The sequence below is a fragment of the Leuresthes tenuis genome, unplaced genomic scaffold (assembly GCF_036924035.1).
Source record: "Leuresthes tenuis unplaced genomic scaffold, fLeuTen1.0.hap1 SCAF_5, whole genome shotgun sequence".
NCBI classification, from domain to species: Eukaryota; Metazoa; Chordata; class Actinopteri; order Atheriniformes; family Atherinopsidae; genus Leuresthes; species Leuresthes tenuis.
This window is the reverse complement of record NW_027325359.1, coordinates 28,822,947-28,838,125: the sequence shown is the minus strand read 5'-3', so window position 1 is coordinate 28,838,125 and position 15,179 is coordinate 28,822,947. Positions and strand designations below refer to the sequence as shown.

Genomic DNA, 15,179 nt, shown 5'->3' with positions numbered 1-15,179 from the left:
GTTTCCTCAAATGTTTTAAGGACACACTGCACACCATGCTAAGATATGCCAAGTTTTCAGCTAATAGCACTTTGGGAATCACCTTGTTGCTGCAAAAATCCTATTTTCTGTCTGTCAAATTGTGTTATCTTTGGTGTTTTTCATAGATGAAACTAAAGAAAGGGGAACAAATTATGTTACTTCATGACAGGCTGCTGTTAACAAAGTGCCTAAAGATATCATTTAAAACTGGTTGCACAGAGTGTTTTTTCTACATAAGTTTGAAATAAGCCACAGTCTTTCTGAGGTAATGCTCTATGGTAGATTAAGTGCTTTGGGAACTCAGTGCATATGTTTCTTTATGGGCATTCAATTCCAGCAGTTTGATCACTGAGCTAATTTTTGATAAATCTTCTCCTCCAAAAACAGACAAATATGTGTTTAATTTAGCTACCGTGGCTCATTGATTCAAAGTCGAAGGAGAAAGTGATATATTTAGCAATTTATGAAGAAATCTGCAACACAAATTGAGCTAAAATACAGGAAGTTTGAAGCGAAAGGTTTCTCCAGGAAACTTACTTCAAGCATCCTCCTGCAGCCAGTTTTTTGTCTATTTTTACATGGTTTTCATCCAATCACTGAAGTTTTTAGATGTATAGAAAAAGTGACAGTTGTTGTCTCTGCAAGTTATTCAATAAACCAGATATTAAACTGTCTAAAGGCCCTGACATCCTTTAAAACCCCCAACCAGCAGCTTGTAAAAATAAATATTTTCTTTTTCCTGATAGTTTCTCAGTCAATTCTTTAATAAATCTCTTATTAGGTCTAATTTTCAGCTTCTTTGGACTCCTTGGAGGACACTGTATTTACTTAGCTACATTGAAAAAAACTTTTTCTAAATTTGAAATGTAATAAGAGAGTCAGTGATAAAGGAAGTACTGTCATGTATGCTGCTTGTTCTTTGAGATGTGGACACATTAATGACATTTGAGTATATTTAAGAGCTTCCCCTTTTACTATAAGATTACTGTACTTTCTAAAGGCTCTGACATGCTCTAAAACTGCCAATCATCCACCCATCCATTTTCTAATCCAATTTAGGATCGTGGGGGGCTGGAGCCTATCCCAGCTGTCATTGGGCGAGAGGCGGGTCGCCAGTCCATCACAGCGCCACACAGAGACACACAACCATCCACACTCACTAGGGGCAATTTAGAGTCACCAATGAACCTAACATGCATGTTTTTGGACGATGGGAGGAAGCCGGAGTACCCGGAGAGAACCCACGCATACACAGGGAGAACATGTAGACTCACCCCAACCAGTAACTTATAAATAAGAATATTTTGTTTTCCTGACACACATCAGATCAAAACCAGATGTTTTATACACAATGTTCTGTATTTGTTCTCAAGTGTCATCTGAAGGTTTGTTTCATCCCTTAAAATAAAAGCTGTCATCTGTCAGACTTCCTTACAGCAGCCAAACGTTACAGCAGGACAAAGAAAGTCTCCACGTTTTGACGTGTGAACTTCAAAATCTGCTCAGCTTCAAATGTTTTCACAGAAACGAGAACCCCCCGACAGATGACTGGCAGCGTCTTATTTAGATGAACAGAGCCTTTCATTTTGAATGAGTAGGTGTGTCCTCCTCATACCACCAATAGAGCTCCGACAAAGAGCGTCTGAGGGTTCCCCGGACTGTCTGCTGCCGGGACGTCAGCAATGAATCCTTTAAGGTCCGGTGGGTTGTGGGGTGGGGTTTTTATGGGTTGGATTTGAACCCCTCAGACTCTTTGTTGTGCTGGGTGGTCCTGTTTGTCCACGAGTTCATTGGTATGTTACACTTTACTTGACTTATTCTGGTCTCCTCCCTCTATATGAGCAGGTTTATTATTTTCTCCATATGCACAGAACTTCAAAAAATGGAAATGAAAGCAGACGAAATCTCAGAATGAATTAAAAGTAATCTGAATTATCAAGCAGACAAGCTTCGGTATTTTTCCCATGATTTTTAAGATAAGAAATGTCATCCATCTGCATGTTTACTGTTGTGTAAACTTGTTTTTTCTTCTTCTCTTGTGGTTGGGCTGCTGCTGCAGTCTTTGCCAGGATGTGATGAGACTTTCCTGTTTAATAAAGGTTAGGGTAAAATAACGAGTGCTGTCAGGGAGTTATGACAAGGGAGGTGACCAATGTCAGGGCATCTTATGTATATATGCTTTGTACATGATATTTTAGATGAATTAAGCATTGAATCAATGGTTTCAAATAAAATATGTGTGCTGAATTCAAACCACAGCAGGACTATGAAACTGTCCAAATTACACATAAAGAAGAGGGATGACACCACTTGATTTAATTAGCATACATTAAATTAATTACATTAAATCCAGTTTGAATTCTGTAGAATCTGAGCCACCTCATTTAAAACACCTCTGGGCATTAACACCATTACTTCTGCCCCCGAAGAAAAGGAACTTTACTTATCATTTAAACAATTAATGGATTACGATCAGTTAAAGAGGTTTAAACTTCTGCACAGCAGCCAATCCTTCTCCTCGCTCCTGGAGGTGGTCGCTTGGGGGAAGTGGGCGTGGCGTCGTAGCCAGGCAGTGACGTCAGCGGGAGCTGTTCAAAGCGGTTTGGTGCTGAAGAGACAACTCTGCTCGCCGCTCAGTCACACAGCCAGTGGCTCGCCCGCTCGGTGGTTTGGTGTGGTTGGTCCGCGGCCGCCAGCTGGTCCGTGAACGCTGGATTTCACCGCCTTTCAGTTTGTCTGTTAGCGCTCAGCAGCCGGAGGACACTGAGGAAGCCCATGTGGGAGAGATTTCCAGCAAGTAAGTCGCGTATTTCTCATCCACCTTTCTGTGTGATATGTCGGAAATCAGCCCCGGGGAGGGTACTCCACATCTTTACTGGGTTAGACAGGGTAATCAATACGAAGTGGTTCCGTTTTCTGCTTAGATTGGTTGTGTGAACGCGGCGGCACATTTCTACACTTTCCTGCGCGTATTGCAGCCGCGCCTCAGCTTACCTTGAGCCTGCCGGGGTAAAACATTTGACTCATATTTGCATGATCCAACAGTCAGACGGGCACTCTCCCTCTCTGTCCCCCTCTCTCTCTCTCTCTCTCTCTCTCTCTCTCTCTCTCTCGCATGCACACGCACACACGCGCACACGCACTGTTGTCTTAGCGTGAACGCCTCAGATCAGATTGAGAGCTTCTGAATGAGAATTAAAATGTGGTGTCTGCTCTTTCAGTGTGACATTTTCCACTGTGCTAACCCCCACTCATCACATGCAGGGGCCGTTTGGTTTTACTGGTTTGCACCAGGTGGCATCATGGAACACACTGGGAGGACTGGTCTCTTTCCTGGTAGCTGATACAGCATCACAGTTTGTTGCAGAAAGTGCAGAGAAAAGAGTACATTAAGGTGTGGCCCGGCTGGCCTTTCCTCTCTGCTCTTCTCTCCTCTCTCTGTTTCTTTTTTGTTTCCTCATTTTCCTTCCTCTGTCCTCTTCTTCAATCCTAATGTCGTTTTTTTATCCCCTTCCCTTTCGTCTCATCCTCTCTTCATTCCTATCCTTTCTTATTTCTTATTCTTTTCCTCACCTCATCTCCCTCTTCTATTCCCCTTCTCCTCTTCTTGCTTCCTAAATCCCATCTTGTTTCCTTCTTTCACCCCTTTATCCTTCTTTGTTACTTCTTCTCTTTTCTGGTTTCTTTCTTACCCTGTTTTCTCCACCCTTCCTCCCTTCTTTTCTCAGTTTTACTGCCTTAGCTGATGTTGTGAAAAGAAGTCCAGCTGGCGCTGTAAAGCTGTCTCTTTCCTAAGTCTGCACGCATTGAAAGTGAAGCGATGGACAATCAATTTTATCGTCTCTTTGATTTTGTTCTGTACTCAACATGAACACTAACTAATGTGGCAGAGGCTCTTGGAGACACAGTGACTCAGTTTTTCAAGGGAGCCTTTTTAGTTTGTTACCTTTTCTTGTCTTAACATACTGACTCAGCTCTGAATAGATTAGAAACAGTTACTCAAGCACACCAACCTCCAAAGCAATGCTGTAAAACCATCAAGGTTATTCGTTCCCCAACTTTTAAAAGCTCATTCTGTAGTTTTCTCTCTATTCTTCTTTTCCTTGCTGTCAAAATTAATCAGAAAGACCTTTTTTATGGAAACATTTTCCCTTAAACTCATCACGTAAGAAGTAATTTTCACTGCTGTGAGCTTGAAACATTGTTCATTTGCTGTAAGGAAGTCGTATCATTTGGTAACCGTAACTCCACATGGAGACTCTTGTCATTTTAGAGGCTTCTTTCATTAAATTTGAAGCTGTTATTCTGTTCACAACCCCACTGTGGTGTGTACAGTCAGAGCTAAAAGCTAACTTTACTTTGGCAGATCTCTCCTGTCCAGTGTGGAACAGATTTATTAGGTCACATCTGATCATCAAATATCATTATATTTCAAAGCCACTCAAACTCTTCTCAGCACGACAGAACCGTAACGTCCAATGTACCGAAAGCCATTATGGATTGCAGTACTGTGGCTTTCTAAGAAGCTCAGCATAATGATAAATAGGCTGACATTATGACAGGGCTGCAAAGTACTGTACTCATATTTGAAGGGGATCTAAATTTACTGCGGTTTGGATGGAGAGCTGTTTCATTCCTCTGGCCCTGCTGCCCAACTCTTCTCACGTTATCTCTTTATTAAAGTAAACCTGTGCATTTAGCCAAAGCACCATGTTTTCCTTTGATTCTGTGACTTATTTCGTGTAGTATTTGGCTTTGGATCAGCCTGTTGGAGCAGCAGAAGCCTTTACAATATGCCCACATCTTTAAACAGAATCTTGAGACGAACCTCTTCAGTCTGGCCGCCATGACGTGTCTTCGTTTACCAGTTTGATTGCTTAAACCACCTTCTGTTGGATATTTTTTTAATTAGAGCTGTGTTAGTCACAAGCCTCAATGCTGAGTGCCTGTTAATGTTAGAGTGCTTTTGTGTGTGTGTGTATGTGACTCTTAAATGTGTAATTTTTCAAATAAGTGGCTTCATTAAACTCAGTGGATGTTGAGAGCTCTGATGATTATTATCTCAGAATGTGCTTGAAGGTGTAATAAGTGCTATTGGTTGGCTGTTTTGGCTTCTTGTCGTGCTACCTGTTCAAACTCATGCAAGAAAATTAGATTTTTTTTGTACCCTGCAAACTTGAATCCTTTGCTTTTTACTGATCTTTCTGTTGTTGGGGAAGAAGGTCCCTGAGGAACCGTGAGCCTTCCTCCTTCTTCTCTCTGTCCCAGGCCACCAATCGGGGCGCTGGGTGTCCAGCAGACTGGATCCTTGACAGAGCAGGCAGGTGGTTGAGTGGAGCTGGCAGGTCGATAGGGCAGGCAGGTGGGGGGTTGGGTGGGGGCTCCCATAGGACTCAGGCGACACCTGATAGTGCGGGATCTGGTTTCTCTACCCGTGAGCAGGTGGACAGACATCAGTAACACTTAACTGTGAATAATGTGAAGTAAAGATTGTTCCTAAAATGTTTCCAGGGAAGAACTTGAAGGTTTTTCTTCCAAAACCCATGAGACAACGTATTACAATCTTCTCATCCATCGTATCCGAACTGGCTCAAAAATGTAGCTTTTTTCTCCTTGCGATTGCCCCCAAAAGGGAAATTCTCCTGTTCTGCTCCACAGGAGGAGATCAGAGTGGAGGAGGAAACTTCAATAAGAAGGATATTTGTCGTTAGTGTAGATTTTGGGAGCAATAGTCTGAGCACAGATTCCCAGCCTCCTCCAGCAGGACCTAGATAGGTGAGAGATATGAGCCAATTTTTTCCCTTGGCTTTATCAATTTGCCCTCCCACACCTCCTTTTCCTTTAGCAATCAAGACGTAGTGGTCATTTAGCCATCGAAATGCAGGGCTAAATCACAAAGGGGCAACAAAACGGGGGTGGGGTCAAGTGAAAGAATTGTGTTTAGGCCATAAAGTGCACTGGGTCTGCCTTGGTCCTCCTCCCGGTGGGATAAGTCTGAAACACTTCCATGAAACACCCTGTCAATGCTAAAAAGAGGAGTGAATCTACTCTGTACCTCCTCTGGATGACGGATCTCCTCGCTGTATCTCTAACGGTGAGCCCAGACACCATTCGGAGGAAGCTCATTCTGACTACCTGTGTTGTCTTTCTTTTGCTCCTTACCTACAAACCACAAACCACAAATCAACAACTTTACCTTCCAGCTCAGCTTTCTGTTTAGCACAATGGACACGGCCATAATCCAACTGTTGCACTCTGATCTGCCCCCACTCCTGAACAAGATCCCGTAGATACTTAAACTCCTCAACTTGAGCAACTTACTCCCAACCTGGAGAGGGTAATGCATCCTTTCCTGACTGAGGACCATGGCCTTAGGGTTGGAGGAGCCAAGTCTCACCCCACCTGCCCCACACTAGGCAGCAAACCCCTCCAATCCCTGCCAAAGTTGCAACATTACATCATTCCTTCAACAGTTTCATCCAACTCGGATGGATGAAAATGTCCATGTGATGTTTAAGCCAGAGGAAATTTAATCAAGTTAATGGTTATGTAGTGCTATAATATAAACCGTCCATATTTCAGGCTAGTCTGCAAAGCTGCAACAAGAAGGCCACTAATGGATTTTTATTCACTTTTTGTCAATAAAGATTGAACTTATACCCAACAGTGTGTGTTTGCCAGTTCTTTAAGTCTTCTGTATGATAAAACACAACATCTGTCAGTTTTTTAATCAAAAGGAGACACTTAGTGTTAATTATTAAGGCCAATTTTAACAAATTAAGTTCCGTTTATAAATTAAAAGTGTGTGGTTTTGTTAGATCACTAACAGATGAGTAATCGATGAATTTATTATTATAATTATGAGTTTCAGCTGTTTTTTTTGCCTTTCTCACTATAAGGAGTCTCTCAGGGTTGCATCCTGCTTTCAGACATAATTAGTAATCATCCCTCAACCCTTTTTTTTCTTCAAATATATATATATATATAAGCTGAGACTTCACACCGGAGTGCAGATCCAGTTTCTTGTAATCGTTGCTCTTACACACTGCCCGTGTAGTCCCACAAAAGTAATTCACACTTTTTCTTTTCTTTTTCAAATCTTGTTTGAAAGCTAAAAGCGAGAGTGTGTCTGTCCTGTGCAGCAGCGATTGCTCTGCGGCAGAGATGAGAGGCTTGTTGTGGACAGCTGAGTGGAGGCCTGCTGTTATTTGAATCAGAAACTGCAAACCTTGAAGGATGTGTGATGTCTGTGGGCTTATGCTGTTAATTTCAAACCGTGAGGATACAAACACGGTGTGAAATGTGGCTGCCGTGGCTGACTGTATAGAAAAAGAGACTTTTCTGGCACCATCACAGATATTTTCTCAATCAGAGAGTAAATGACATCCTTTAATAATTCTCACATTGAGTTGAATTTTCAGCTTTTTTGGCCTATTTTTACACAGGACACTGCATTTAAATAGCTACAATGAAAGAGAATAAAGTTTTTCTACATTTTAAATACAGTAGGAGAGTTAATAATGAAGGAAATATTGTAAAATACGCTTTTTGATCTTTGAAATTTGGACTCATTAAGGACATTCGAGCTCTCCCTTTAACTGGATGACGTATAACTGTTCATCTCTGGTGTAAAAACCTCTGATTTATAAAAAAAAAACATTAATTGAGCATTTTCATTTCATGAAAAATATCTCAGATATGGATAAAAAATTACCAACTAGTAATAAAATAGCTGTATTTTTTGTGTAATTAGAGGAAAATAATTATCGGCATACGTCTAAATATACAAATGAATCTACAGTTTAAAGGGGAGTTTAATAAGCTGTTGTATCCGGATGATTGGAAGGAAACAAGTTTCAACAAGTAGCTTATGAAAGTTGTTTTATTAGTGTTGCTTTTAAGAGACGACTGACCGCGTCAGAAGCATCTTCATGAATTAGTGTTGAACTCTGGCATCATGTTTATAAGAATATGACCGGAAAAGCGAGTCAGATTTATAAATAATGAGAAAGAGTAAGAATGATAAGCTACTGTCCTGTCACAAGAAGAGCTGGTGCTGTCAGGTTTCACAAGGTTTGGACGGTCGAGTCGAGCATGAAAATCATGCAAAATAAAGCTTTCAGCAGAGCAGTCGGCGTCCTCACACACACAAAGACAAACTTATGACTCAGGCAAACAGGCCAGCGAGAGCTACTGACCACAACAGAACAGTACAGAGTCGTGTTTTATTATCCAGCCAGTCTTTCAAACTCAGATATGGGTGGAAAACATCTCATTCTCATTCTTGTTTTTACTATCACAACCGAAGTCTGGAGTCAGCCAGCGTCTGATGGCAGAGGTAACTGCTTTCTATATAATTTGCAGAACATTTACAGCTTCTGGGTAAAATAAATCTGCCAGTTTTTTTAAATTGCAGGTTGTGAGATGTCAGGTTTTCACTGCCTGCCTCACAGACCGCACATGGGCTGGTGATTTGGCGTCTGTGGCCTCCGGCGTGCAGCAGATCAGACCAGCAGCCTCTGAAAGCCTGCAGGGTTAGCTGTTTCATAGGACCGTCCCCCTGATGCTGTATGTTTGATCGGGATGGCCAGCTTATGGCCACATCTGGTCAACGTGATATTGTGTGTGCATTGCAAAACAAGACGAGCTCCTAAATAATAACAATGTATAATGGAGAGTTTTTAAATTAAAACATTACGGCTGCTTTTTCATGGTGAACCCTTTTGTTGAATCTCTGCTGTCCGTGGGTTTTGTTCCTGTCTAGTTTCAAGGTTTTTGCTTTTGAAATTTGAGTCTTATCCCAGGATTTGTGAGTTTCTGTGGTTGCCTGTTATTCACCCTGGTTGTCCTCAGCAACCCTGATCCTGTTTCATATTTCCATGTTACCACCTGTCCTCTGTTTCTCATTAACTCACCTGTATACACTCACATAATCACTCCTCACATTATATATCCTTGGTTTTCTGTGTTGTTGTTTCTGTGACAGCTCACTCTTGGTTTCCCACAACTTTTCAGTGTCGTGTTTATTTGAGCTTCTGTTTTTGGAGGTTTAATGAAATTTTACTTAATTTTACACCTTCCTTCCCATCTGCATGTTGAGTCCTGCATTTGCGCCCTCCCTCGAGCACACATCCAAACAGTTCTACAAGGTAAACTGTTAGGAAATTAAGCTAAAATAAATATTTTATTGTCGAGTAAACATCACATTTTTAGTGATGGTGGACAGATGATGCAAGGACACCGAGTGACTGATATCTGATGTCATTCAGTAACAATAAAGTGAATACATACTGTTCAGGTGAGAAGGACAAGGTCTTATTTTCCACGCAGCCCAAGGTTGTTCTTTGACCTTAAAAACAGCCAAAGGCTTTAGGGATTTATGTAGGCGGTGTTCAACAGACAGCATATACAGGACACTTATAGTACATGAGGAGCAGCTGTATGATTGCAGACCTAGTTCCTGTAGAGCTGATTAGAAACCAGACCGTTTGCAGGCTTTCCTCCACCCTTTTCCCCCTATTCCTTGACTTCATCTTTTCATCCTGCCTTGACTTGAGCCTCGTCCTTTAAATCTATTCCTCTTGCCTCCACCCTGCCATCGTCCTTTCTTCTGCATATCGTCCATCTGTCTATCTGTTCCCTACATCCATGCTGGCATGTGCACCTGCCAGCATGGCAGCATGGGCGGGATGTCTGCTAAACACTAAATTCCACGGCTTTCTCTTGTACATTGTCCAGACGCGCAGAAGATCCCATTCTGAGTGATAGAAACGGTCTCAGACCCTCTTCTTGTGTTTATTTTCCCCAAAAACCTCAAAGAAATCAATGTTTTCCTACAATATTTAAATCAAACTCTTCAGTCCCTGTTAGCAGGAAGTTGAAAAACAGCCGTGAGTGGAAGGCAGAATGTTGACTTTTAAATATAGCTCAGGGCATTAATCAATGTGAGATTTAATCAATGAAACTGATCATTTTCATGCAACAGATCTTCTTTATTTTTCAATATTCCATTAACATGATAACATAGTGTATTATACAGTGGGTGGTCAAGAAATTAAAATGCCACATATACTGAATTTGGAGGCTCTGCTCTGTTGAATTAAAGGTAATTAAGTCTGTTTGGTGACACCATTTCAGTTCACTTTGCAGTAAATTCACTGTAAATGATTAAATATTTTTTGAATATTCAAACGTCATGTTACATTTTGACATCTTTCTTAAATCTTCAGACATGGAAATTGCAGATTTCAGAACACAATTCACTTTAACAATACTTCTGTTCCTCTAATAAAAAAGTTTCCACATTCACGATGAAAACTATTCTGTTTGTTAGCTGTGATTTTTCTTTTAACATGTCCTGTAGCTACAGAGGAACAGTAGTTTTTATCTAAAGTGTTGGTGTTTAAGGCCAACTAAAGAAAAGCCAAATATCCTTTCTCGTTTTAGCTCTTGTCAGAAATCTTTGGTTCTTCAGTGGTTCAATGCTCAGCTTCCTTTGCTGGCTGCTTCCTTAGCTTCTTACATAAAACTACTTGGTTAGATTTAAGCAATAAAGCATGAAATGTAATGGCTAGGTATTAAAATACAGCTTTCTGCTGTGGGAAGCTCCTCCTTAAGTTCTGTGGATAAGTGAACAGTTCATAAATAAAACTGTCTGACTTCTCTGAGTCATCTAAAATCTACTCTTTTGCTCATTTTAGTTCATTTTCACTCTAAAACTGCTTTAAAATTAGAGAACTGGTGATTGTGAGTTCATTGAGAGGCAAGTAGCACTGTCTGTAAATGTCATGACCCACCAAGTGGTTAAATTGTCTGTTTCATTTGTGTTCAGATGGTTTTTGATTATTTTTTATATATATTGTGAGTGTATTTTGAGCTTGTTTGTTCTGCAACCATTGCTGACCGGAGCTGCTGCCCCTCTTGGACAGGACAAACTATCACGAGTCTTCTGCATGATTAGATCATTCTAAACAAAAAAATACTCTTTCATCAAAGACTTACTCGTGATAAGTTGAAAGACCTGTTTCCACATTACTACTCCGGGACTAATGTGCTGTTAAAACATTTGCTCATGTTTTTATCCCAGGCTGTACGTAACCGTGCGATTTGCCAATAATCCACAGAATGTTTACTTCTTTTTTATCCACATTTTCCCTTTAACCTAAAGCTTGTGAAGATGAGGAAAACCAGATATGGGATTTCTTCTTTTAAAAGAAACAGCACTAAATAATCTGGCCTTTCAAACTTGGGTCTGATGTTTTCCTCAGAACGCCTGGACGAAGCAGGCTGAACACGAATGTACGGGCCCCACTTCCCACCTGAATCACCCCTCCTTGGTCCCTGCTTGTAGCTCTTTTGTATTCAACTCCTTTTCAGAAATGAAACATGACAGAGGTCAGCTGGCATCCAGAATGAGAGTGGGCGGAAGCAACAACACAACTCTCAAAATGTAGCAATATGGAAAAACGAGCTGAGCCTGATATGATCAGAGCAGTCTGCAGAGCACCTCGGTTCTATCAGAACTTCCTCATATATAATTATTTTTCTTCCATAACCTCCCTCCTGTTATTCAGAGTGCTGTCATCTCATCATCTACAGCATTGCTGGGTGTTTAAGTTACATTAGAAGGCTTGAAAAAGTAAAAGCCAGACAACCAACTGAAGGTCATCCATCTGCTGCAGGGACGATGACCTCACACACACTCACATCACAGATACACATTAACCTTACTTGCGCTCTGTGACACATAGAGGAGATTACATAAATCTACCCATGCATCACACATACTACAACACACACACTTTTCCTCAGCATGTATTTTAAATCGCTCTGTTGAAATGATCTGAAATCTAATTGAGGAACAAAATAGAAATGAAATGCTGCGGTGACCATCAGCTGAAGCGATGCCTTTGCCATAGCCTGCCATGTTGACCCTGGACATATTCAGCAATGCGTCACCTCACAAACCTGTTTTAGGATATATATATCATGAGTCTGCTGCTGTTTTTGGGTTTATTTATTTATGTTAATCTGACACCTTTGTGACTGATTGTGAAGAGGAGATGGAGCTAAAACAACATTTTTCACAACATTAAAAACTTTTGTCACATTTTTTTCTCAGACTTTAACACTAAGAATCAAACCTGATTCTCATATCTCCTGATAAAATCAGACAGAATTAAAATACGGGACAGATAAATGTGAAATTTGACTGTGTAATCCATGACATTCGTGCCACATTCAATATTGTTCCCTCAAAATAGTAATTCTTTTATTCAAAGTGCAATTTATTTTCCATGAAAACACACTTCATCATGCTTCAGTCATGGTGCTTTGTTTCATATCTAAAAATGTTTCCTTGATAAAACGGTGATACCTGCAGCATAATTTAAGAGTTTTTCTTCAGGTTTTGCAAAGACCACAGATAGTTTGATATTTTGGAGATTCAGACCCTCAGTAAAAGGTTATTTCAGAGAAAAAATAAAAATGACGGCAGCAGTGTGCTTATAAAACTAGACTATATGCTTATAAATGAGGGGGTACAGATGTGGATCCTGGTTCATCTCAGCTAACTTCTTCAACAGAGCTTCGGTAAATGTAAACTGACCGCCAAGAGATTATATAGATGGCATCAACATGTTCAAATTGGGTATTTAAGAAGAAGGATTTGGGGGAAATATAGCGAATGGTTAATGTTTGTAATCCATCAGAATGAGATTGGCTGAGTGATGTTTACTCTGGATTACTCAGTCTGTTCAAATGTGGGCATCTAACTGAAGCAACATTTAGAGCGCACAGCTGTTCGGTGGATAGTGAGGGTGTATTTGGGGGCCACGCAGGAGGATGGTTGCCTGTTTGATGTTGTTGGCAGGTCAGTGTGAACAGACTCTGTGAACATGGAGAGGATGTTTCCACTGCTGAGAAGTTGTGCTAAGCAGGATTTTGGTTTTCTGAGTTCATCTTTTAGTCTGAGGTTTATATTTGGAAACTGTGCGATTGTGTTGGAGCTGTCAGTCATCAGTGCTGTTAACTAATTAAACCACAGACTCCCGCATCATTCAGAGTTGTAGCTGTGTTGACTGATAGTCTGTTACAGTTCTTATGTTAGCTGCAGCTGGAGCTGCGATGCCACTCTCTCTGCCCCTAAGAGTGCCTTCCTCTTTCCAAAGGCCTTAATCTACTTGTGTGAGGGCGGAAAGATGTGCTGTGGGTTGAGTCATATGTATGTGTCAGATGTGGTTGAGTTGAATCATATGGTTTATAGATGCACAGAGAAAAGGCAGCACTCTGATAACTGGGGTAGCAAACTCAAATGAGAGCATACACATATAGTCTCTCATTACCTGCCTGGACTACAGACCATGTTCTGACCTCAGTGAAGGAGTCTGTGCCTGTGAGTGAGGTTGGGGAGGGGTGGGGTGCAGATGAGAGGCAGCCCTGTTTAGTAATTAGTGAGGTGATGAGGTTAAAGATGACATGGAGGCTGGGTGGGCTGGGGTTCTGTGCTGCCTCTTAACCCGATTTTCAACTTCCTCCACATTCTCTTTCTATTCTCGGCCTGCCAGGTGGTCATAGTCTTTATTTGGCTGAATAGGTTCAAATTTTCTTCATTACAGATGCTACAAGTGCATCTGGTAATATTGATTTGCTTGGTGAAAACAAACTGAGTTACAGTAATCGGAAGAAAAGACCGATTGGACCTGGTGTCAGGGGGTCATAACGCCCCCTCAGTCTGTCAGGCTACAAAAGCTGCTTTGTTTGAACTAATTAGATGTGCCCCGTGATACTGAATCCACAAAGAAAATTATGTTTTTAGCTCTTATTTCCCCAGGAGTACTTATCCATTTTAAAATGGTCCAATCTGAAACCTGCAGTGTTCTTCTTAAAATTCTTTTTAGTCTTCAGTGCATGATAACCAATCTGTTGTAAAATGCCCTAATGCACCTCATAAAGCAATTCTAATCAAAATAAAATGGAAGAACCACTTCCTAATTGTTCTCTTTTAGCAATCAGTTTTTCCTTCAGCTCATACGGATGCTTGATCATGACCCCATTAGCATCTGTTTACAAGGCACAAGGTAATTGCAATGGTAATAAAACATGAAATGTTTTTCTTAAATGCTTTACCAAAAGGGATAAGTATACATAAGTATACATAATAACTACATATGATAAAAACTGTAAAAATGTCTGAAATAGACATGTCACCATGCCGGTGAAAAAAAAAAAGAGAAGCTACTCTAGAAGGAGGAAATGTGAACTCCAGATGTGTTTTAATGTTAAAAGTTAACCCTATTTTTCTGTAAAATAAATCAACTGAGTGTTTATAATGTACTTTATGAATAAATAAAAGTGTAGCAGATAAAGTCCTGTCATGGGGAATGAGGTGGTTTATTCCTCTATTAACCCTTTAAATGCAGGTTTTGTTATTTTATGGGAGGTTGGGGAATTTATCAGCAACCTCCTGACTGAAAGATTACACAACAGATGCCCTCAAATAATTAAAACAATAATAATAATAATTTAAAGTCTCCACCATAAAATGCATGGGATGATCCCCTCTGAGTGTTGAAAAAGGCAAAAGGGGGGTACACAGAACAACAAAATGTGACGCCTGTAAACTCCGAACCAATGTTATCTGAGAAGTTGGGGGTAATTATGTTGGTTTTAGCCTCTTTCAGGACATTGTTTATACTATTAATTGATTCTTAATACTGTCAAAAGCATCAGCGAAAACAAATGAATCCTTTACAAATCTATGTAGCCAATGGCTTCCATAGAAAATGAGCAATTAGCTAGTTAACTGTCAAGCAATTAAAAAGCAGATATTTTTCTGATGGTACTGTAGACAGAGACATAACGATGTTAATGCTAACACCTGTGGGTTTCAGTTTACTATCTTTGACACAGCACAGCTTTAAAGGATGACATAATCTCAATGCTAGCTTATAGCTTGTCACAGCACCGCTAGTACACGCTATCGCTACATGTTTGTGCAGCTGCTCTCATATCAAGCTATACTTGGTCCCCACAGCACAGTAACCCAACATTAAACTGCACTAACATTGTAAACTAAAATGTAGCAGCTGGATTTGTGTGTATAAGTAATGTAAAAGCAGAAGAGCAGTTAAAAAAGACATTTCACAAACCTAAAGAGC

The 15,179-nt window shown here is 40.5% G+C and overlaps 1 protein-coding gene across 1 annotated transcript in view; it reads left to right on the top strand.

The window, feature by feature from the left end:
• Positions 1 to 2,667: 2,667 nt before the first annotated feature.
• Positions 2,668 to 15,179, top strand: part of smpd3 (sphingomyelin phosphodiesterase 3) — an 82,633-nt gene continuing 70,121 nt past the window's right edge. The window contains exon 1 of the mRNA XM_072386575.1: positions 2,668 to 2,818. The gene's annotated coding sequence lies outside the window, so the exon portion shown is untranslated. The remainder of the gene's footprint in view (positions 2,819 to 15,179) is intronic.